The 17,914-nt window shown below is 35.1% G+C and overlaps 1 long non-coding RNA gene across 2 annotated transcripts in view; it reads right to left on the reverse strand.

Moving 5' to 3' along the window:
* LOC137496701 (uncharacterized) overlaps positions 1 to 17,914 on the reverse strand; it is an 84,129-nt gene that overhangs the window by 21,434 nt on the left and 44,781 nt on the right. The window contains exon 3 of one of the 2 annotated variants that reach the window (XR_012387186.1): positions 2,278 to 3,689. The exons of the other annotated variant lie outside the window; for it this stretch is intronic. This is a non-coding gene — a long non-coding RNA (uncharacterized lncRNA). Of the gene's footprint in view, positions 1 to 2,277; positions 3,690 to 17,914 lie in introns of those variants that run through there. 2 annotated transcript variants of the gene reach the window in all.

A 17,914-nucleotide genomic window follows, 5' to 3' on the forward strand; every position in this document is an offset into this window, starting at 1 on the left:
AACACAAAAGAAGAAATGCTGAAGAAAGCTGGAAACCTGTAACCATTGACTTCCATAGTATTTGTTTCCCTTTGATGGATGGTAATGTTTAAAGGTTTTCATCTTTCTTTGAAATATCTTCTTTTGTGTTCAACAGAAGAAGCGCATCTATTTAATAAGCAAGATGCTGCAAAGTGCAACTTTACAGTGCGCTTTAGTGGCCAAAAAGGCTTTAAACAATTACTTTTTAATTGACGTTCTTTAGAAACTCAGAGATGTGGATTTAGACAGCAATTAAATCACCCTAGGATGTCGATGTTTGTCAAAAAACAGCAAATAATTTGGCAGGAAATTTTTACACATCATGGTTGAAAAACACAGACATTCTAGATGAACAGCTATAAAATCAGCAAGTAGTGAAAATCCCTTACATCCCCCCGAGAAACAATTACAGTCTGAACAGGGCTCTAGTCAAAGTAAACTTTTCACTTGGGCAAGCAGTGTTAAACTCTTAAAATGAATCCCAAATGAAGTTAATTTTGGCCTGATTTAGTGGTAAAACACATTACACCAGTTTATTCTTTGATTCTGTTGAAAGAATAATAAGTAATGTGTTAACATAAGTAAAGTCCAAAGCTTAATTTATCAGTTTACAGTCAAACTCACATCTTACAAGTTTACTTGATTTGATAGTGTATATGACAGTGTTTTTTTCCCTTCAAAAGTTACAAAAATATAAGCTACAAAAATGATTCTGCACTGGTTTAAAAAGTAAAGCATGAACATAGACTGAAAAAATGGTTCATTTTAAGTAACTTAATTTTTTAAAGGTAAATGCTTGCAAACAATTTATATCCGCTGGATTTAAACAAACAAATTAAGTTGAACATTAAAAAATTTAATTTGTTTGTTTAAATTCGGGCCAAAGAAATTTTTTGCAACCACTTACCTCAAAAACTATTTAGTAAATCCACTTAATTATTTGTGTCAGTGATGTATGTGCGTGAGGTCAAGCAAATTCACCATGTTCACTTAAAGAAAAACTTTGAAAGTTGTACACTAAAAAATACTGGGTTCCACACAATTGCTTCATGTTGTCCAACACAAATAAATTAATTTAACTTAATTGTTTTTACAAAAATTAGGTTAATTGTACATAAAACAATTAACCCCTTTAAGCCCACCAGCAACTATCGTTGCCAAAGTTCATAGTTTCCATTTTCCTGTCCTTGGGTAATTTTCTACATGTTATCCATGTTTAATTCTCAATGACATGCAAGCAAACAAACAAATTAAAGATTTCAAGAAAGAAAAAAAAGGAATTGATTTACTTTCTCTCATGAGGCTTTCAGCTTCCTTCCCAGGATTAAAAATGGACGCAAACCCTCCCAAATAAAGTCAATATTCCTGTTACTAATTTCTTTTTTCCTTCACAAATGTATATCAACATAATCATTAAGGTCTAAAGATTCATCCAAACAAAACAAATCTTTTGAGAGATCTTTAGTTTTTTGTTTATTTTGTCAAAAGTTTAAGCAGCAACGCAAATTTGTAAGTATATAAATCATGAATATAGGGAATAATGTGTTAATAAGTCAAGGTTTTTGGTCTTGTTTAACATTTTATTTATTTATTTTGCTTTTGTAATACTCCATCTAAATATAACTTAACTCTTTAAATGAAATCTTTACTTTAAAATTGACTTTTTTGATACACAATTTGATACAGCAAAATCCTCAGAGTAAAACTTAATTCTAACACTTAATAACACTTAAAATAACACTGGAGCAGAGTTAAAGTGCAGAATGAACAAAGCATAATGAACTCCTGCTGTTAACAAGCAGAATCGCTGAAAAACACAAAACAAGTGAATTCAGTTACAACTTTAAGCCCTGCTGTCCAAACAAACATGGGTTTTTTCGACACAAAAACGTAGTTTCAGGTCACTGAAACCAAAATTTTTGAAAACACTTGTCAGGGTAAAGATTTTTAAAGCAGTATGGTCTGTGTTTGCTTACATAAATACCTGTGTACGTGTGGACATAGCCTTAAGAACTCAAATGAAAACTCAATAAATCTCTCAAAGTCTCAGCTAATCCGGATCAATAAACAACTCCACAAACAGAATCAGCAGCTTCACCTACTACTAACATGTTTACCTATTTTAGTCTGATGTCTAAAAGTAAGATTCACTGAAAATGCTTTATGATTATAAATTGATCAGTTGAAAGCAGAGGTTTTGAGCTAGAATGCTAAATGTTCTCCTCCAATTCAAATTTTACAATGAAAGGTTCTTACAACTTATTTGTCCACTGGCAACTATAGTTAGAGCATATTGAAAAAAAAATCAAAAACCTGAAGAAAATAAATGTAAGACATGTTTCAAGAGTTCCCACTTAGATATGCTTGGCATTTATAGCAGGTTTGGCATGCTGTCCCAGGAGAGAACCCTGAGCTCGAAGATATTTGAGCCCAGGTCTAGAAGCATATCAGGGGATCCAAGATCAGGTAGGTCTCAATCGCTCCCCCTTTAGAAGGGGACAAAAAGGAGGAGATGGGGTGGAAGGTGGGGTTCTTCCAAAAAGAAGATAGAGCCATAAGGAGAAAGTGATCTATTTATATTAAGCTAGGATCATTCTGATTGGATTATTACCAATTATGGATGAGTGGCCAGCAGTGCACAATCTTATCACGTACTCCTCTCGAAATTAGTTATTTTTACTTCACTTATAAGGCACTTTGAACAAGGCTGCATCCATGAAACTATTTTAAAAAATTGGGCACAAATGGGTTAAGCAGTTTTCAAGTTAAGTTGTTTTTTTAAGTTTTGTTTCAGCTCATTGTAAAAAAAAGTAGTTTGAAAGAGAAGCAAAAATATTTTTTGAGTGTACATAATTGATCTCAATGCTACTGACAATGTAAAATGTGCAATTTGTGTGACCAAATATTAACCAAAAATTAACAAGCTTACAAGTTTGTAGGGTTTTGTTAAAATAGAAGAAAGAAATACAACTGACCTAATAAAGCCTGCACCTGGTCTGGATGCATTTTAACTGCCAGGCAGTTTTCCAGATGAGAGTGGAAGTCAAGAATGTGTTAATGTGTTTAAGACAATCAACTGAAGATTAAGCCAATGGCAGGTCTTTGTTTTGACAAGCGGAAAAAAGCCATCCCAACTAATATTTACAGCAGACAAGTATCTTTTTACTAGTTGGTAGTTGAACATTGAATCAGCTGAGCTAGCTCTAATGTTTGAATCCTCTTTTTTTCTTCTGTATCCGACTAGGGCTTTCACCAAATGTTTCAAATGAATGATCTTCGCTGATCCATTTTCCAGGGTGTGTTGGCCATGAACATGGGCCGTGGTCGGATGTCATGAGTGAAGGTCCAGATGGTCCTATCAGCGTCTCTGCTTCAAATCTAAACAGGTTGACATTTTGCAGGTGCTGGAAAACACTGGGATCAAGCGCAACTTCCTCCGCGGTTTATAAAAGGAGACAAAGGTCAAGGCCTCCCAACACTATGTCTGATCAGTCCCATCATTCTCTGTGAGTTGTCTGTTTCTGAGGAGCCGCTGCTTGATAATGTGCAGTTGTAGAGAGAGACTCTGATTGATCATTGACTTGAAAGGACTTTTGTGTATAATTCCATTCCACACTTCAGCATGGCTGGGTGTGTTTTTTTTTGTTCTCTAGAGAAAGAGGTGCCTCCTACAAAAAAAAGAAAATAATCACACAAAAACACCCTACCCTCATTCAAAGAAGGATAAGCAAAAACCCTAACAAAACTACTTGAATATTACAAATACAATAAACTACAAATTTACAAAATAAAGGCATGAATAGAGTATCTTCTCTTCACCGATATATATATATAGCCTCTTCACCTATATATATATATATATATATATATATATATATATATATATATATATATATATACAGTTGAAGTCAGAATTATTAGCCCCCTTTTGATTTTTATTTTCTTTTTTAAATATTTCCCAAATTATTTTTAACAGAGCAATGAAATTTTCACGGTATGTCTAATAATATTTTTTCTTCTGGAAAAAGTCTTATTTGTTTTAGTTCGGCTAGAATAGAAGCAGTTATTAATTTTTTAAAAGCCATTTTTGGGACAAAATTATTAGCCCCTTTAAGCTATTTTTTTTAAAAATAATTTACAGAGCAAACCATCATTATACAATACTTTGCCTAATTACCCTGACCTGCCTAGTTAACCTAATTAACCATGTTAAGCCTTTAAATGTCATTTTAAGCTGTATAGAAGTGTCTTGAAAAATATCAAGTAAAATATTATTTACTGTCATTATGACAAAGATAAAATAAATCAGTTATTAGAAATAAGTTTTTAAAACTTTTATGCTTAGAAATGTGCTGAAACAACCTTCCCTCCATTAAACAGAAATTTGGGAAAAAAATAAACAGGGGTGCTAATAATTCAGGGGGGCTAATAATTCTGACTTCAACTGTATATATATATATATATATATATATATATATATATATATATATATATATATATATATATATATATATATATATATATATATATAGTCTCTTCTTTTCCCTGATTCTGCATTTATTTGTCAGACAAAAGTGACAAAAATGCAGATTTTTATTCATTATTGATGATTGACTGTCATTAATGTGGATTATTTATTTAATACCAGAATTATTAGATAAACATTTTTTTTAAATTGGATTTTTATTTCTAAACTAAATATGCATTTTATGTATATTTTAGTGCTGGGCAAAAGATAATCTTGATCAATCACATACAAAAATAAAAGTTTGTTTTGACATAATATGTGTGGGTACTGTGTGTATTTATATATACAGTTGAAGTCAGAATTATTAGCCCCCCTGAATTATTTGCCCCGTTTATTTTTCCCCAATTTTTGTTTAATGGAGAGAAGATTTTTCCAACACATTTCTAAGCATAATAGTTTTAATAACTCATTTCTAATAACTGATTTTATTTATATTTAGATATAAAATATATATGTATACAATACAATTTATGAATAAATTGAAACATCTTTGTAACAGAATTGTTTTAAATAATTTTTTTATGTATTTGTGAGTGTCAGATATAAATAATAAATATACGTATACGTAAATATATGTTATAAAAATATTATGCCAAAACAAACTTATTTCGGATGTAATTAATCGAGATTCATTTTTTCCCCAGCACTACATTACACTTTCAATTTCAAATAAATAAATTATAAATATATACACACACACACACACACACACACACACACACACACACACACACGCACACACAATTACACACACACACACACACCTTCATGTTGCCCCAACACAAGTCGATTCATTTAATTTCAAGTGAAACTAAAATTTAACTGTAATAAACATAAAACAATTCCCAGTGATGGTTTGCAGCTGGAAGGGCATAACACAGGGATTTGTGTTAATTCAAGTAATTTTAAATAAGTAATTTAAATAATCAGCAAAATTATTTTTTGAGTGTACACGGTAAAAAATGCAAGGTTCCAAACAATTCCTTTGTTCTCACAACACAAATTGATTGAGCTAACTTAATTGTTTTAACAAATTTAGGTGGATTTAAGTGGATTCTCAATAATTGTGTTGATTCAGCTCATTTTAAATAAGTAGTCTAAACAAAAAATCCTTTTTTGAGTCGTCGTCATCTACTACTATTACTACTACTACTACTACTACTAATAATAATAATAATACAGTTTTAACCAAAAGTCCCACCTAAATCAAATGCAAACAGATCTAAATTTACTCAAAACATACTTGGGGAAAAAAAACTGCCCCCTCATGTATACATAAATATTTTTCCCCAAGCCAAACTCCTCTTTTCATCAAACAGAACTACAGTATGAATTTACTTGACCTAAAGAAATGCAAACAGAGATGATCTGGCTTACTGATTTCTGCAGTCGCTCGTCTCTCTGAGGTGCAGAGGTGAAGTAACAGCAACTGCATGCGCTGGAGTGCTGAAAACTTCAACCCCCAGCGCCCTTCTTCTGTCACGCTCAAATTAATAACCGTTGATTTGTATTTAATGCTCAATTTCCTCTCTATTATTACAGGCAGTGTAGCGATGGGCCTGCTTTTGAGGCAGAGTTCATTCGACAGTCTTTCTCTTTTCCTCTCCTTTTAAAAACGGCTCGCACAAATGTTGCATGCATGTCAAACAACAACTCATTACCGAGTCACTTTTGGGGCTGTTAGTGCGTGCATGGAAAAATGGGAGAGTGTGTTTTGGGTTTAGCATTCAAGCTTTATAACAGGAATGAAATATGTCTCTTGTATGGCTCAAAATACACTTATGACGTCGGGTTGAGAGAAGTGTGAACATTTCGGATGATTTCTTAGGCTTGGCGCCCATTGCAGAGGGGAAATCGTGGGCATTGTGTCTCAGGTCAGCAAAACAAAGAGAATCGTAATAAGAGTCATGACTGAAATACAAAGCGACGTTGTTTTATGGAGACAAATGCCCTAATTTTTCTTCTGATGTTCTCGGAGTTAATGTTTATTCAAATCGGGTGAACCATCGCACTGCAAACTATTAAAGAGCCATTGAAGTTTTGTTCTGCATCATATACTTGACTTGGATTTTTATGGTGTCGTTTGTCAAACTTCGTACCTTTCAGTAAGACATTCGTCAACATTTATCAAAGTCAAGCCGAAAAAAAATGTTCAAACGCATGAAGTTTCACTGCTCACTCTAAAGAAAACAGGGAGAAATGACACATTGTTTAATCAGGCATAACATATTAAATATGTGATTCAGTGTTACAAAAACCACGGGCAATTTGGAAAACCCTGTCATTCATCTTTTAGCCATTTGAGTTTTTTTAGAGAGTAAAGCGCAGTTGAATAGTTCCTCTACTGTCTTGTCGTGGTAATGGTTTATTAGAAAGCATTCATAAGACTCATGCTAGTTCATGCTATTCTTTTAGAGTAATCAGTGATTCAGGCCTTTTCACAACAAGCAGAGCATGAGCAACCAGTCATGACCTATCTGTATTCACTTTTGGAAACCACAGAAGGGTTCAGCGATGAGGCACATATCCTAAAGTTTCTTCTTCTGTGTAAGTAGTAAAAATATTAGTACAATAAGGTTGTATTATGTAATGTTGATTAATGCATTTATGTACTAACATGAAAAAACTATGAACAATACGTTTTTTACAGTATTTGCTCATGTTAGTTAACATTAGTTATTGAAAATACAGCTGTTCATTGTTAGTTCATATTAACTCACAGTGCATTAATGTTAACAAGCATGAATTTGGATGTTTATAATGCATTAGTAAATGTTAAATTATGATTATTAATAAATGCTGTGATTTATTATTGGTTTATGTTAGTAAATGCATTAAGTAATGGAACCTAATGGTGTATATGCACAGCTAGTTTTTTACCGCCAATGATGAACTTCAGCTGAAAGCTTTGTGACTTTTTAATTTCACAAGTTTGCTTTTGCAGCATCGATGCTGTAATGTAATTTAAATATAATCAGTTAAATAGACGCAAGCATTCACTTGGCTGTTAAAGTGTAAAAAGAGACGAAAGACTGTTTACACGCAGGCCCTAACATTAGCCACCAGCTCGAGCAGAAATTCCATTGAAAATACTGGGGTAAAATTACTATTCTTATTTTATAGACATGACACAGAACAATATCATTTAATGCAGTGCTTCTTGTTTGGTTTGATACCCACTTCAGGCAGTAAAGATCACTGTTTTTTTTAAATGCTGCAATTTTGTATGGGATGACAAATAACCGGAAGCCCTGAGGCTGGCTGACTGAAATTAAAAGTCTGTGTGCATATACCCATTGTAAAGTGTGACCAAATTATTCTCTTTTGTACATAAGTTGTAAATCAATGGTAGTCTTGAAGTTGTAAAAAATGTTTTTCAGAGCTTTTGAGAAATTTATTTGCAAACTTTTAGGATTTTGCTAAGTTTTCAGGTAATGTTTTTTTTTTCTTTTTTTTTTTTTGCTTTTAAATTTTCCAACTGAAAAATATTTATTTTTCCATAAATAATGAGTAAATTACCCAAATATAGATGTTTATAGTAATAATTATGATGATAGTGATAATAAAAAAGTAGAAAGACTGAATTAGTTTTTTTCTTATAAACATTCTAAAATAATTATTTGCAACTTCTAAATAAATTAATAATATTTACATATTTTAAATACAAATGCTGACATAAAAAACACACTGCATTTTACATACAGTTTATGTTGAATAAAAAAGGTGATAGCCCTGTAGCCCTCTATAGCTTAGTAAAAGTCTACAATTTTGTCTCTTTTGTCTTTTGACAGCTCTTTGGTTTTGCCTATGTTGCTACTTAAGCTGCGTACACACTGGACTATTCTCCCTTTAGGGAGATGCATTAGACTAACTCGTGCGACAAGTTTCGCAGTTTGCTGCAATGCAAAGTTCAAGCTTAATGAACTCAGACCTGCGAAATAGTATCACGTGACTGCGTGAGACCAATTGAAGATTAAAACATGATCTCTTGGACAGAAATTTTAAATATATGGACCAATCGCTCACTTTTTAAAATGTCTAATCGTCTTGTTTAATCCCACCCCTTTTTTGCAGCGCTGTACAACAGAGTTTCACATACTCAAACTCTAGTATGACCGCAGCATTAGACTTTTAACTGATTGTGGGGTGCACAGATGCCTTTATGACAGCTAACAACCTCAAATTAAATTAGAAACATAAGCAGAGAGCAGAGTGTAGCTGGACTATTTGAGGGTCAGAAATCTGGCTGAAAAGCAAGTGATCAAATACTTATTTGACACAGTAATTTAACAGATACATTTAGTTGGCATCTAGCTCTCTGCAACACTTACATGGTTGCACACTAAAGTTAAGCAGGGCTGCACCCAGTCAGTACAAGAATTGGAGACCACATGGTAAAGCTGGGTTGCTGCCAGAAGTGGTGTTAGTGAGGCCAACAGGGGGCACTCAACCTGCTGTTTGTGTGGGTCTTAATGCCCCAGTATAGTGAAGGACACTCTATACTGCAAGTGAGTGCCGTCTTTCGGATGAGTAGGGGTGTAACCACAGCTTCCTGGACAAATCTGCCCGCTGGCCTCTGGTCCACTATGGCCTCCTAACCATCCCCATATCATGTCTCCTCTCCACCACTCAGCTGGTGTGTGGTCTGGCACATCTGGCAGCCGTTGTGTCATGGATGCTGCACACTGGTTGTAGACAAGGAGTGTGTAAAGGGCTTTGAGTGTCCAGAAAAGCACTATATAAATGTAAGGAATCATTATTATTATTGTTTAGTAACAAATAAATTGTTTTAAAAAAATCATACAATGTGATTTCCGGATTTTTATTTTTAGATTCTGTCTCTCACAGTGAAAATGTACCTATGCTGACATTCTAGACCCCTTCATACTTTCAAAGTAGATCTTGAAAAATCATAGGGCGATCAAATACTTATTGATCTCACTGTATATATCTATAAATACAGTATACAGTAATTGAGTTTTTCTACTTATTATTATCAAAAAATAAAACTTTTTAAATATAAGATTTTTAAACTATTTACAGCTGTGCTTACAATGTAGATGATATTTATTGGACATTTAAACTAAATGAGCCACACCGTGTCAAAAAAGGTCTCTTTTACTTGCTGTTCAAACACGTATCTTCACACTTAGATCACGCCCTAAATTTCAAGCCATTGTAAGTAATCCATGAGTGTGAAAAGACACACTTTACGCCTCAGTCATCTTTTTGTCGCACACTGCAAGCCCTGATAAACATGGTGAAAAGCATGAAGTCGAGTGGCAAATTATATTAAAGTTGCCATTAGTCATAACGTCTGAAGTCTTTCTTTCTCTCGACCTCCAAACACCCTCATCCTTAACTTCTCTATTAAATCCTCTCAGGCCCATATTTTTCATGCTTTCTTTTTGTCCCCGGTACCTGTTAACACCTGAAACATTACGGCAATTCCCAACTGTCTATTATTCTTTCATCTTGTGGCCCATCTGTCTCAGTTACGCCACAAACAAATGGTTTGTTTGTCTTTCATTAACATCAGATCAGTCATCCGGCCAATAAACCAGAAAGTACTAAAGCGTGTTCCATCCCATCCGTTCCTGTTTGAGAAAATTTCAGCCGAATTCCAAAGTGACAGGCTTTGGGATGCAGATTGGGACTTTTTATTATTCGTCCTGTCAGGTTCTCCACCTGTGGCAGTCACAACACCGTCTATCCTTCCTCCATCTCTCTGACAAAACGCTCGCTTTTGTTTTGACAGACGATCCTCCAAACAGCTGCTGCGAGAGAACGAGTTAACATCGCGAGGAAGAAAAACAGACAAGCGAAAGCCGTCTCATAAAGCCTGTTGAAAAACTGACTGGCACAGTTATAGCATAATCCATTAAGAGCTCCAAAACAAAAGGTGATGCAAGTCGGTTTGTCAACGGGTGTCTAAATGGCTTGTGGTGAACAGTGATGTAATTGTATAAGCTGTTGGAGGACGTGTGAGCGATAGAACTATGCCTCGACTTGTACTTCTGGAAAAGCAGCTTGCAGATCTACATCATTTAAAATGCATTGAAAATCTTTGGTAAACGATGTGGTGATGTTACCATCTGGGACATTTTTGATTAATGCAAATTTCATATACAGTGCATTTAGTGCTTTAGGGTTCTGGAAATCTTTTCCCCATTCATTTTTCTTTAAATGTTTTGTTATCTTAACATAAACCTAACCAATCAGATATGAGAAAAATGACTAAATTATATACTTTGATTTGAAACAGAGAAGTATATTGAACAAAAATACAAAGGTGTAAGAGTGAATTTTAATGAACTGAAGAACTACAATGTCATGAAGCACTGTAAAACTAGATGTAAACTAAACTTTGTATTTTTTTTAAACAAGAATTGGAACTGTATAACAAGAAAGCAGTTAAAACTTCTAAAATCTGTGCTTTATTTAAGATTCTGTATTAGTTTCTATTATTTTTTCATGTGCCCTCTCTTTCGTTTATTTTTTATTTTTTCTTTCTCACTGTCTTTCTCTTTGCTATAGGCCAGTGGTGCATAAACTTTTTCTTATGAAAAACCTAAATCAAAAACTGACTGACGGTGGTGGGTCGAATCTAAATATAACAAACTGTATTACTTATTAAAGTTGTCATAGTAGCTTCCTAATTTAATAATATTTAAATAAGTCCTCATGGTGTTTTTACAAAATGCCACACACATATCTGTCAACATCTAAAAAAATGTGTTTTAGGGTTTCATGACCATTCAAAAAAATCTGATAATTTCACATTTAATTGAAACATTAAATTTCAGGGTTTTTTTTTAGCTCAGCAAAAAAAATAAAAGGTTATGTAAAATTAGAGATGATGATCTCTGAGCGATTCGCCCCAACCTTCCCCATCAATAAAATAAAACAATAAAAATATCTCAGTTTATTTATAAAAAAATACTTTGAGAATGGAATCTGTTCTTCATTCATTGATTTTCCTTTGGTTTGGTCTCTATTTCAGTGGTTGCCACAGCAGAATGAACCGCCAACTTTTCCAGCATATGTTTTACGCAGAGGATACCCTTCCAGCCCAAACCCAGTACAGGGAAACACCGATACACACTCATTCACACACAATCACACAATTTAGATTTTTCAATTCACATGTACTGCATGTCTTTGGACTGTGTGGTAAACCTTAGCACCCGCTTCAAATGTGATCACTTGATTGAATGGCCGTTATCAGCTGATAGATATGGACCGGTAGGGGCCTTCTGCGCCTACTAGTATAGGCTCAGAAAGCTGTTATCATCCATCCACATGGTTAATCAGCTATACTAATAGAAAAGACTCCAGATCCAGATCTGTTTTTACATTACTGTGACGGTTGGGTTTAGGGTTGGGGTAGGGGTAGACAATAAAATAAATTCATTTATTCATTTTCTTTTCGGCTTAGTCCCTTTATTAATCAGGAGTCACCACTGCAGAATGAACCGCCAATTTATCCAGCATAAGTTTTAAACAGCAGATACCCTTCCAACTGCAACCCGTCACTGGGAAACACCCATACACTACAGACACCCATTCACACACATACACTATACAGACAATTTTAGCTTACCAAATTCACCTATAGCGCATGTCTTTGGACATGTGAGGGAAATCGGAGCACCCAGAGGAAACCCACACGAACACGGGGAGAACATGCAAACTCTACACAGAAGTGCCAAGTGACCCAGCTGAGGCTCAAACCAGCGACCTTCTTGCAGTGAGGCGACAGCACTGCCCACTGCACCATCCTAATAAAATAAAATTATGCAATGTAATAAATATTATAAATAATTCTTGTTAACTTCTGGCAGCAGCTGTATGTGACCTATAGCTAATTAACCATGAGGATGGATGAGAACAGCCTTCTCAGCCTACTAGTAGGCGCTACTGACCTATACCTATCAGCTGATAACCACCGATAACGCCCATTTAATCGAGTAATAACATTCGAAGCGGCTGACCGGAGCACCCAGAGGAAACCCATGCCAACACGGGGAGAACATGCAAACTCCACACAAAAATGTCAACTGGCCAAGTCAAGACTCAAACCAGAGACTTTCTTGCAAAAGTGGCAATCATTGAGCCAGCATGCCACCCGAAATCTGACTTATTTAAATGACTCTCTGAATGAACTGATTCAGTAATATGAACTTCCAGGACTTCCATGAGAGCGCAAGTGGACATTTTAAGACTGTGTGTGTGATTATTCCTTTACTCTGCTCCCGAACTAGATGTAAACTAAACTTTGTATTTTTTTTAAACAAGAATTGGAACTGTATAACAAGAAAGCAGTTAAAACTTCTAAAATCTGTGCTTTATTTAAGATTCTGTATTAGTTTCTATTATTTTTTCATGTGCCCTCTCTTTCGTTTATTTTTTATTTTTTCTTTCTCACTGTCTTTCTCTTTGCTATAGGCCAGTGGTGCATAAACTTTTTCTTATGAAAAACCTAAATCAAAAACTGACTGACGGTGGTGGGTCGAATCTAAATATAACAAACTGTATTACTTATTAAAGTTGTCATAGTAGCTTCCTAATTTAATAATATTTAAATAAGTCCTCATGGTGTTTTTACAAAATGCCACACACATATCTGTCAACATCTAAAAAAATGTGTTTTAGGGTTTCATGACCATTCAAAAAAATCTGATAATTTCACATTTAATTGAAACATTAAATTTCAGGGTTTTTTTTAGCTCAGCAAAAAAAATAAAAGGTTATGTAAAATTAGAGATGATGATCTCTGAGCGATTCGCCCCAACCTTCCCCATCAATAAAATAAAACAATAAAAATATCTCAGTTTATTTATAAAAAAATACTTTGAGAATGGAATCTGTTCTTCATTCATTGATTTTCCTTTGGTTTGGTCTCTATTTCAGTGGTTGCCACAGCAGAATGAACCGCCAACTTTTCCAGCATATGTTTTACGCAGAGGATACCCTTCCAGCCCAAACCCAGTACAGGGAAACACCGATACACACTCATTCACACACAATCACACAATTTAGATTTTTCAATTCACATGTACTGCATGTCTTTGGACTGTGTGGTAAACCTTAGCACCCGCTTCAAATGTGATCACTTGATTGAATGGCCGTTATCAGCTGATAGATATGGACCGGTAGGGGCCTTCTGCGCCTACTAGTATAGGCTCAGAAAGCTGTTATCATCCATCCACATGGTTAATCAGCTATACTAATAGAAAAGACTCCAGATCCAGATCTGTTTTTACATTACTGTGACGGTTGGGTTTAGGGTTGGGGTAGGGGTAGACAATAAAATAAATTCATTTATTCATTTTCTTTTCGGCTTAGTCCCTTTATTAATCAGGAGTCACCACTGCAGAATGAACCGCCAATTTATCCAGCATAAGTTTTAAACAGCAGATACCCTTCCAACTGCAACCCGTCACTGGGAAACACCCATACACTACAGACACCCATTCACACACATACACTATACAGACAATTTTAGCTTACCAAATTCACCTATAGCGCATGTCTTTGGACATGTGAGGGAAATCGGAGCACCCAGAGGAAACCCACACGAACACGGGGAGAACATGCAAACTCTACACAGAAGTGCCAAGTGACCCAGCTGAGGCTCAAACCAGCGACCTTCTTGCAGTGAGGCGACAGCACTGCCCACTGCACCATCCTAATAAAATAAAATTATGCAATGTAATAAATATTATAAATAATTCTTGTTAACTTCTGGCAGCAGCTGTATGTGACCTATAGCTAATTAACCATGAGGATGGATGAGAACAGCCTTCTCAGCCTACTAGTAGGCGCTACTGACCTATACCTATCAGCTGATAACCACCGATAACGCCCATTTAATCGAGTAATAACATTCGAAGCGGCTGACCGGAGCACCCAGAGGAAACCCATGCCAACACGGGGAGAACATGCAAACTCCACACAAAAATGTCAACTGGCCAAGTCAAGACTCAAACCAGAGACTTTCTTGCAAAAGTGGCAATCATTGAGCCAGCATGCCACCCGAAATCTGACTTATTTAAATGACTCTCTGAATGAACTGATTCAGTAATATGAACTTCCAGGACTTCCATGAGAGCGCAAGTGGACATTTTAAGACTGTGTGTGTGATTATTCCTTTACTCTGCTCCCGATGCAAAATTGTGCAAGTAATACAACAATAATAAACATCATTTATTAAGCAACAACCCAGTGCTATTTTAAAAAGAGCTGAACTACTATCACTTTTTTATTTTTAAGTGAAGTTAGCCACATCACTACTTTCAGTTAGTATGCTCCCCAACTCCACACATTGTGAACTGTATAATGACTCTAATTGCAGGGATATTGCAATAGTACAAGACATCTGGAGAGAGCATTATGCAACAAATCTGCTTCCTGCCCAAGAGTACAGGAGCTTTTCGAAATTGAAGCATATACTTGACAGGATATCATGCGGCAAATGACAGTACTTTCCAAAATGATGTGTTCCATTATACAGTGATGGAGCTAAACGCCTCTTGGCAAATAAAAGTGTCGTGTGAGAGTTATTTTAGAAACGCCACTAATAGCTACTCCTTTTTTTATAGCTCCTGGGAAAATGCCAACGCTGTTCCACGTCTCTTGAGTTTTCAAAATTTGATGATTGGTTTCCTTTTACACAACCAAAGTCATAACCTGAATGTGTCAGATTTAGGTTAACCAGGAAATGGAATACATTTTTACAGAAAGCTTTCAGTTTAAAAGTGAACTCAGTGTTTTTATCCTCTTTACAGCAATGTAATGTTTAGCAACAAGGGCAATTAGATAAAGACTAATGCTGTATTATTTACCAGAAATACTAAAACCTCAACTAATAATTTGAAATCACATCCCTAATAGTGTTTTATTTTACATGAAGTGGGTGCACTTAAGCAGAGGGCAATTTTGAAATCGAATATTTCCACCCAAATACTAAATGTATTGTAGTATATTTATTAAAAAGCATAATAAAAGTATTTCCCGGTTGAGTTGCAGAGCCAACATTAGATGTCACCTACCTTGTTGTTGTCTCTTGGAAGTAATGCGTCAATAAAGCCGCCATTTTAGTACAGGGTAGAGCTCCTTTGAAATGAATGCGGGACCAAGCTGCAGTGGAGCACTGTGGCCATGCAGAGCCAGAGATATACACATGTATCTATAATCGGGAATTTTTCCCGGAGGTTAGTATGCACATTTTTTTTATTACGAAAATTATAATTTTACATCACTTTTCTACATTGATGGATAAGTGATCGCACAGGCATTCCTGACAAAAAGCTTTTGTTTGTGTGTATGGAAATGTACTTTCCACCCTTGCTGTTCAATTTGATCTAATCCATATCCTGAAACACACCACCTCTCCTGCTTTCACTTCTTATACTGACGGAGGGAGCGATTCGTTTGTGAATAAATCTCTGTTATTAACGACTCCTTCACTTAGCAGACAATAATACAAGTTTCTGGCACCACAGCATCTTGTCATTTTCCTTTTGCATTGTTTGTCTTATTTTATTCACTAAAATTAGCATAAGCTTGCTATTTAGTGCGAGTTAGTGCTACTTTGCCTTATGTCGAATGCAGTGACTGTATTATCATCAATAACGTTACCTGTTTAGCACAAAAGTTCATAATATACAAAAGCGTAAAAAACTAAATACCTAAGAAATGTTTTGCCTTTGTGCTTTATTTTCTTTGTTTGATCGTTACTACACCCGTAGACAGCGCTAAAGTCCAGCATCTTCATGTAGTAACACTGTCTTGACTAGAGCATTTGAATGACATTTGTCCTGGGAGCATGTGGCGGCACTATTGACGCATGCTCAGAGTTCGTATGCGATATCTAGTGTATATATCTATGGAGCCAAGCAGCCAAATATATTTTATTTCGCATGAGAAGGGTCCTCTTATAGTGACGGCCATTTTGAAATCACATAATCTACTAAATTGTACATGTATTTTGATGCATACAGTATATTATTATACATATGTCATTATGATACAATATGTTATATAATATTATATTAAAGGGATGGTACAGAGTGTTTTTAAGGCTTGTTCATGTTTATAGGGTTCATACCAATGTGTGCTAATGCTCCAATTGTAAAAAAACAAACAAACAAAAAAAACAACTTGATATTCTTTCACAAATCTTACTTCAATTTTATACTACTCAGCTAACATAAAAACAAATATCATATTTCCTGGATCCTCCAAAGGCTTAATGTAAAGAGGCTCTGATTGGTCCACTAACCTAATGTGTTGTGATTAACAGATTGCCTCTCCTAGCATGCACTTTGCCTCTGTTGTGTAAATAATGTCAGTGTAGCCATATTCGCAGTTCCGTATTTGAGCCTAAATCAGAAATTAAGAGGACATAGCTGAACCTCATGTCTGGTCTATAAAATAAAATTTGACAAGTGTCTTTCATACATATCCTGGTTATAAGGATGTGTGAGTAATACAAAGCATTCTCATATCTTTTGCGATATCAAGCAACCGCATAGAGAGACTCTGTATGTGCTCGTGAAGATTGTGAGTGCTTACAGCGGTTTGACTGATAAATATGAATTTGTAGCTAAATTGTTAACGTTGCCAAATGTCCAAGAGGGCTCAGGATGCAGACCTGGTGCAGTGCAATCTGAGCTGCATCCAATGCTTTATAATGCCCTCACCTAACCCCACCTGTAACCCTACCTGTCACAGCGACGTCACTCACTCCATTGAGTGCATTGTATCTGACATTGCATCGCTGAGTGATTGCAATCTCAGCTTGCATCATAAAGGCTGCATTCAGATACTATTGAAATGTCCTTAAGTCTTTGCTACAACATACAGTTTTAAAATATGATATTATAGTGAACCACCACTTTAAAATAAGTGGTAAATAAATAAATTATTTACCAAATAAATAAATTACTTCCCAAATAAATAAATAATGTTTTGGAGAGGGATCCCCTCATCCACCACAAGGAGGGTCCCTTTATGGGGGATCCCATTTTGAAATGAAATGACCTACCAAATACGAAATGTATTTTGCTAATTGTATTAAAATAAAGTGGACATATAAATTTAATATAGTCATAATTGCTCATATAAAAGTTTGACATCTTATTAAAGAGATAGTTCACCCAAAAATAAAAATTCTGTCATTATTTACTCACACTTTACTTGATTAAACTAATATGAGCTTCTTTCTTTTGTTAAACACAAAAGAGAATTTTAATTAATTGAATTAAATGTAGAAACCTGTAGCACTCATTTCCATAGAATTTGTTTTGCCTATACTGTGGAAGTCAATAATTACAGGTTTAAATTCCTTCAAAATATCTT

Source organism: Danio rerio, chromosome 11 (genome assembly GCF_049306965.1).
Source record: "Danio rerio strain Tuebingen ecotype United States chromosome 11, GRCz12tu, whole genome shotgun sequence".
Classification (NCBI taxonomy): Eukaryota; Metazoa; Chordata; class Actinopteri; order Cypriniformes; family Danionidae; genus Danio; species Danio rerio.